The following is a 7,476-nucleotide window of genomic DNA, read 5'->3' as shown; positions in this document are numbered from 1 at the left end:
CATGATTTTTTAAAAACTCAGCCAATTAGGACTAGAAGACTTTCTTCCTTCCTCACACATTGGCCACTACATCTCAGAACCAGCAAAGAAACACCAAATCCATCTCCCACTTGCAATCTCTTTAACCTACCTTTTTTCTGTCGTATCTTTCCTGTCCGTTTCCTCTTCTTCTGATGCATTTCTCTGGCTTTTTATCGCCTGCCTCTTCTGCTTATAAGGTATCATGTGATTGCGTTGAGCCCACCTGGATAATCTAAACTACTTTCCCCAATTTAAGGTCACCTGATTACTAACCTTCTTACATCTGCAAAATCTCTTCAGCGTGGTACCTAGTTGAGTGCTTGATTGAATAACTAGGTGATAGGACTCTTGGAGAGAGATTTAGACATATGCCTGCCACACGTGGCAAATTCAGACAAGTCTCTGTATGGACAGGGATATGAAGTCCCAATGGATAAATTCTACATCAGTTTCTTCCTCTTCTATTCCTCCAATGACTAAGTCTTTACTGAATGAATGACATAGACTGTGCCATATGAAAGGGATAGAGCTGAATAAGAAACAGTCCTGTCCTCGTGGGTAACCTTGTGGCAGATGCCATGACGTAAAATTTTGCGGCCAATATCAAGAAGCAAAAAGATAGAATTCAGGAAGAAGAGTGTGTTGGGAGCGGTGCTGTGATAGCTAAAGATACACGGGCACCTGGACCAGACCACTGAAGACCGAAGTTCCCCAAAGCTGGGGGAAGTGATCATGCGCGCAATGATTTCAGACCTAAGCTTACATCTAAGAAATGCTGAGCAGATGTAGCAGTCAGGGCAGGGTGTGTGAAGGCTGCATAGAGACCACAGCGGGCTCCAAATACTTCACCAATAAAGCTCTGTAGGCGAGATGTGATAGGAGGTTGGAAAAGGCCCTGCAACATTTCAGGTTTCTGACCCTCAGAACCCATCCTTGCTGTGTTTCTTATTTGAAATATATAAGACAAACATCTGTGTTTCAGAAGCAATAACTTTCAAAATTACACTGAGAACTAGTATGGTAAGAATCGTTGCTAATAAGTCTCTTTCTTCTCTACTTTGGAAGCATAAGGGGAAATTGAGGGTTAGGCAACATTTCGTTTTACAAACAAAACCAATCATTTCCCTATGACCTCTGGGCACCTTTATTAAGTGTCCATCGTCTGTAGGAATTACTGCAATGCCCAGTTGTACACAGTTCGCACTACTGGAATCCAATTACTTTTCCTAAAATGAAGTCTTCCCCAGTGATTACTTCCCTTTTCATTTCTAACTTCCCTTAGGAGGAACAGCTCGGGGTGAAGAGACATACCACTGTGGTGTCAAGCGAAAGGTTCCTGAAGGAAACGATGGGAGTGACTATTAGGACACTCACTGAGCTTCATGAAAATGAGCTTTTGATGAGAAAATGGTTCCTGAAAACAAGATTCAGGCCAGCATCGAACATCCGGGCGCCAACTTAGGAAACCGGTGTGCTAACCGGCAACCCTTAAAAGGTTGCTAGAGAGGTTCTTTCAGATAAAATATCATGACTACTTTCAAAGCAACTTAAGTCTTATTCACACTGAAATAGTGCAAGATGAGACAAGATTAGAGCAGAGGTGATCTTAATACTCAGTTCAAGTTGTGTCTCTTCCAGGAAGCGTTCCCTGGCCCTGCTCCCTTTCTGCTCTTAAGGTTGAGTTAGGTACCTGTCCCTTTGTCTTGCGCTAAGCCCCCGTGCTACCACCTATAGTGGCATGTGTCTCTTNGAAGGAAACTGACCTTGCTAAGTGCTTGGTATAGACAAAGGACTTAGTAAATAATCGCTCGCAGTTATAAGCAGACACAAAAACAGGCCCTAAGTTTCTTGACAGCGAAGAAATAAAGGAGCCATAGTGAATTATAAAATTTGAGGACACTTTTCTGTGTATCCTTACCTGATCTTTCAGAACCAGGCACAGAGGGGATCGCGTCCCCTTTTTCTGACACACTCTCTTCTCAAGTTCTTTGACAATGTACTGTCTTGGTTTTCCCCTACCTGACTGGTTACTCTTGTTCAGTCTTTGTTACTTTTCCCCTCCTTATAAAGGTTAGAATTCCTCTCACCTACATCTTGGGCCACTTTCCCCTGTCTGTGATTCTTTCCATAAGTGGTCTCATTCACACCCATAGCTTTCAGCATCAATTATGTCCACAAATCTCAAAGGTATAAATATAGTCCACATCTCTCTTCTGAATTTCACATCAACTATCCCATTGTCTACCTATATGTCCATTTCAATATCTAATATTTATTTCAAAAGCACCGTTCAACATTCAACATGGGACAGTAGTTTGTGGTTTTTGTCCATCCAAATCTTTCCTCCCTCACCCCAAATCTTCTCAATCAGAGCAGCCATGAGAATGCTCCTCACAGACCTCTAAATACAGGGAATGTAATGTAATCTGAGGACCAAGTCTTCAGATACTGAACCCTGAAATCCACTCACACATTTGTGGGGAGTCTACACTTCCCACAGACTGCTCCCAGCCAATGACAGAAAGCAGCAGGGATACGAAGTCAGGCGTATTTATGGGGGATATATATATAACCAACTTTGGCTGAAGGACTCCCCAGTGGCCTTGCTGAACCCTCCCCAGGCTAGATTATCTGATATGCTTTTACTCAAACTTCCTTCTTTCCTCGACTCCAGGGCAAACCTACACTTGGATATGATAACTCTCTCAACTTTTCCTGGCATCCTCCTCATTTCCTCTCATAAGTGTTTGCTCTAATAAAATCCATGCATGTTTAATACTATACTGGAGTCTGCCTTTTAGAGGACTCAGATTAATAACAGTGGCACCCAAACTAGGGTGGTCTGAGAAAAGAGGCAATAATATGGGGGTCCGGTACTGGCTCATCCATGGCCCAGCAGATGAAAAGGTGGGGCCTGTTTGGGAGCTAAGACATGGGTAGTCCATAGTACAAGTTGATATCTCAATTGCTAAAGATTTCTCAGGGGGTGATCTGGGAAAATATTCCAGTGGAGGAGACTTTAGTGTTAGGTGTAATGAAGTAGGCATTTGAAGAATATGGGGAGTAAAATGGCTACAGGGCAGCAGTTGGCTAGTTAATGCTAAGTTGTATCCATACGCTGTGGAAGGCTAATGAGAGACTGAAATACGTTAACAAGCAGTTCATAAGATGCTAACAAGATGTTAACAAGCAGTCAGAGTAAGGGCCAGAGGCCCTTGTTGACAGTCACTGACATATAAGGCAGTCTTATCACCTACAGCACAAGAGCAGACATAGCTGAATAGCAGGTTGTAGACCCAAGTGGAAGAGGACCAGAGATCCAGAAATGTTTCAATGTTTAGCCAAGAAAGGTGGGTTACGTAAAGATCGGAGACCCGGAGTCCTGATACATGGGACTGAGGCACTCCCTGAGGAAGCTGGCACTGCAACTGCCCCGAGAACTTCTAGGCTCACAAAGGTAGCTCATCCTTCCCTAAAAAGAGTGAGCGCTTCTGCCATGGTGCAAGATTCACAAGGCAACTGCTATCCCCTCAGAATCTGCCCCCACCTCCTCTCTTGGCTCCTAGTCCCATAACTGGACTTGAACCTTAGTATAGCCTGACTGGGAATATGCTAAGTCTACATAAGAAAGAGAAGGTATTATATATGTAAAGAATTATACTAATTATCTGGTAAGAACTGGCAGAGTCAGGGATGTATCCTAGGATTAGATTTTGAAGGTACTTGATCAAGGAGGCCAGGATGCAAGACTGGATCAGTAATAATTTATTAACTGAGGATAATTGCTAGAACATGGGACACCCTAGCAAGGGCCCAGAGGATGGAACAAACTCACTGTTGGCATAGCTGTTAGATATCAGGAAAAATTGATGGTCAATACTTCATGGAAATATTTGATGAACTATGGAAAACAGTAGAGGAAGGAAAAAGAGACTGTTAGAACTGATCATGTGAATCTGGAAGGCCAGAGTCTTAAGATTCAGGAAAGGGCCAAGAGGACATACCGTTCACCAAAGCCATCAGGAGTATGCTGGTGAGAGGGGCCCCAGCATCACTAAGGAGTTCAGTGGGTTTTCTTCTTCTGCAGGCCAGGGCTGATGATAAGAAAGGCAGTCATGGAGCTAAGTTGTTAATATCCATGAAGATGAAGGGGCCCCAAAATACCAGAGACCAAGTTATAGCACTTAAATGCCAGAACCCATGATGCCACAAACACCGTAATGACCAACAAGGTTAGAGGGACAGCTGGGATTCGTAGAAATAATTGAGCATGACATTGCTAGATGCAAGTAGAAAAGCAACCAACAAGGTCGCCACTTAAAATCTACAAGTAAAAATAACAAATGAGATGGAGAAGCAAAAGGCAGAGGGTGGTTGACACAATAAAAAGTCATGTCTCTTGCTCAGTACTTAGACCTGAATGAGTTTTCAGATCTGGAATCCATGGCTGAAAAGATGGCCACGTCTCTAAGAAGAAGACCTCTTAAACAGCAGAGCAAGTGTATTCCATGATGATTCCCAAAGTCCTTCCCCTGAAACGACTGTGGGTCATTGACTTAGGTGACTGTACAGTGAGGACAGGGGAATAATAAGACATGTCGAAGACTATTAATCATAGTTGACATTGATACGAGGGACTCACAGTGTCTTCACACTCCCCTCTCCCACTGAAGTGGTAACTTAGAAGCCAGGTGCTAAGTGGAGTACTGGCTAAAGTGCAGCTCACATTGGGCTCACTGGGCTATAAACATACCCAGGGGCCATTTCTCCAGGCCCCACTTGAAAGGTGGGATGAACCTCACATTGGCCCTTTGGTCTGTGAAATAAGAAGTATCATACTAAGGAAGACCAAATGAAACCTCTGAAACTACCTGAAAATGATACTAAATCAAAACAATATCATCATGAGGGAGGGAATGGTGGAGATCAGTGTCACCGTTAAACATCTAAAGGATATAAGAGTGGTAGTCCTTACATCTCTAAGTTTCCAATTTGGACCCCGCGGAAGATGGATGGATCCTGGAGAATGACTGTATACTACCACAGTGTTAAAGAAGTAACAATCCTGATTGCAGATACCGTGCTATACATGGTATCACTGCTAGGGCATAGTAATAAGCCCTCTGGAGCATTGCATGTGATCAGTGATTTAGTGATTGCATTCTTTTCCATTCTAATTAGCAAAGAGCATGAGAAATAGTTCTTTCATGTGCGATCAATAGTATTCATTTATAATGTGTCATGACTATATTAGCTTTCTTCCCCTCTGTCATAATACAGTCTGGAAATCTCTGGACCACCTGGACAACTTCATTCACTGATCCATTGCATTGATCACATTGTGCTGGCTTGACAGGGCAGGCAAAAGTGACATCTAAAGTGCCTTGTTAAGACACATTCCATGGGGCGCCTGANTTCCAGAAGGTAGAAGATAAAGCCTATTAAGTTCCTGGGACCTGAAACTTCAGTGAAATTATTAGGTTTCCAGTAGTCAGGGGCATGGTGGGATATTCCCTTCCAATCAAAAGACACATTGCTATATCTATCATGAATCGCTCATCACAAAGAAGGAAGCATAGCATCTGGTAGCCATCTTTGGATTCTGGAGGCTTAGAATTCCATACCTGGAAATATTGCTCCACCCTATATACCTGCTGCCATAGAAATCCCTCAGCTTTTTAGGGCCCAAGCAGGAAAAGGCAATGGGAGCAGGTCCAAGCCACAATTCCATCATCTTTGTCGCATGGACCATAGAATTCATTAAGCCCTATAGTGTTGGAAAAGAATCCAGTTTGGAGCATATGCTCCAGTGGAATACTCACAGTATAAGTCCTTGGGATTCTGTATCAAAGCTATGTCATTCATAGCAGACATTATATGACTTATATGAAACAACTTCTTAAGTACTACTGTGCTGTAGTAGAAAGACAACATTTCACCAAGTGTCAAGTAAACATGCATCCACAACTATATCCCCTGTTGGATGCACTGAGTTATACAGTCAGGCATGCCTAACAGCAGTCTCTCCTGAAATGGAAATGCACATCCCGAATTGAACGTAAGCAAGACAAGAGGGTGCCCGTAAACTTTATGAGCTGGAAGGCTAGAATTCCTGTTACCAGAAAGTTGCACCAGAGCCCTTTCAAGGCTTGCACCTATGGACATCTGGGGGTTCCTGTGTGACTGACTGGAAAAAGAGGAAAAACCCTGAACTCGATCTATGGATGGATCAGCATGCTGTGGGAATGCAAAGCAAATATGGACACTGGCCGCATTATAGTCACATTCAGGGGTAACCTTATAAGACAGTGGGGAGCAAAATCTTCCCAATGGCAAGAGCTGCAAGTAGTGCACCTGGTTATCTACTTCCTGTAGAGGGAGAAAGAGCGTGAGGTGAGAAAAACAATAGATTCCTGGGCAGTGGCCAATGGCCTGGACTTCTAATCTAGGGCTTGAAAAGACAAAGACTGGAAGGCAAAGACAAAGAGATCTAAGGAAGAGGCATGTGGATTGACATACGGGAGTGGGCATGAAGTGTGAAAACATTTATATCACATGTCAGTGCTCACCAGAAAGCATTCATCACAGAGAAGCACCGAAACCATGTTGACAGAAAGACTCAGCCAGTTGACGTTGCCAGTTTTTCTCATCAGCCATCCCAGAAAGCCATAAAGAGCACATGAATGGGGTGTCCATAGTGACAGAGAGGGAGGCTCTATGTGGGCCCAGCACCATGGACTTCCACTCATCTAGCTACTGCTACTTCTGAACGTCCAAACTGTCAGCAACCCTGACCAATGCTGAGCCCCTGGTGTGACACCGTCCCACAGGAGACCAACTGGCCCCACGGTGACACCGGTGACTGTCTGTCAGACAGACTGGGCTGTCTGTTCTGGAAGGGCCAGCATTTCATTTTCACAGGGATAGAGACTCATCCAGACATGAGTTCGTTTTTCCTGCTTGTAGAGCCTTCGTCAGTGATGCTATCTGTGGGCTTATGGAATTCCTAGTCTGTAGGCCACATGACATAGCATCTAACCAGAGGACCCACGTCACAGAAAAGCAGGTGCAGGAGTGGGGTTCCCCTAGCCGTATCACGTACCATGCCATGCAGTAGCAGCTGGACTCGTAGAACACTGCAACTATCTTCTAAAGATGCAACCCAAGTGCCAGGTTAAAATCCATACACTGAAAGGATGGGAGGTCATCCTTTGAGATGCAGTGTATAAGAGTGTATTTATTGGGGCACCTGGGTGGCTCAGTTGGTTAAGTATCTAACTTTGGCTCAGGTCATAATCTCACAGTTCATGAGTTCAAGCCCCACATGGGGCTCTCCACTCTTAGCCCGGAGCCTGCTTTAGATCCTCTGTCTCCCTCTCTCTCTGCCCCTCCCCTGTTCTCTCTCTCTCTCAAAAATAAATAAAACCATTTTTAAAAAGAGTATATTTGTTAAAT

Source organism: Crocuta crocuta, unplaced genomic scaffold (genome assembly GCF_008692635.1).
Source record: "Crocuta crocuta isolate KB4526 unplaced genomic scaffold, BGI_CrCroc_1.0 scaffold385, whole genome shotgun sequence".
In the NCBI taxonomy this organism is placed as follows: Eukaryota; Metazoa; Chordata; class Mammalia; order Carnivora; family Hyaenidae; genus Crocuta; species Crocuta crocuta.
This window is presented reverse-complemented; position numbering follows the sequence as displayed.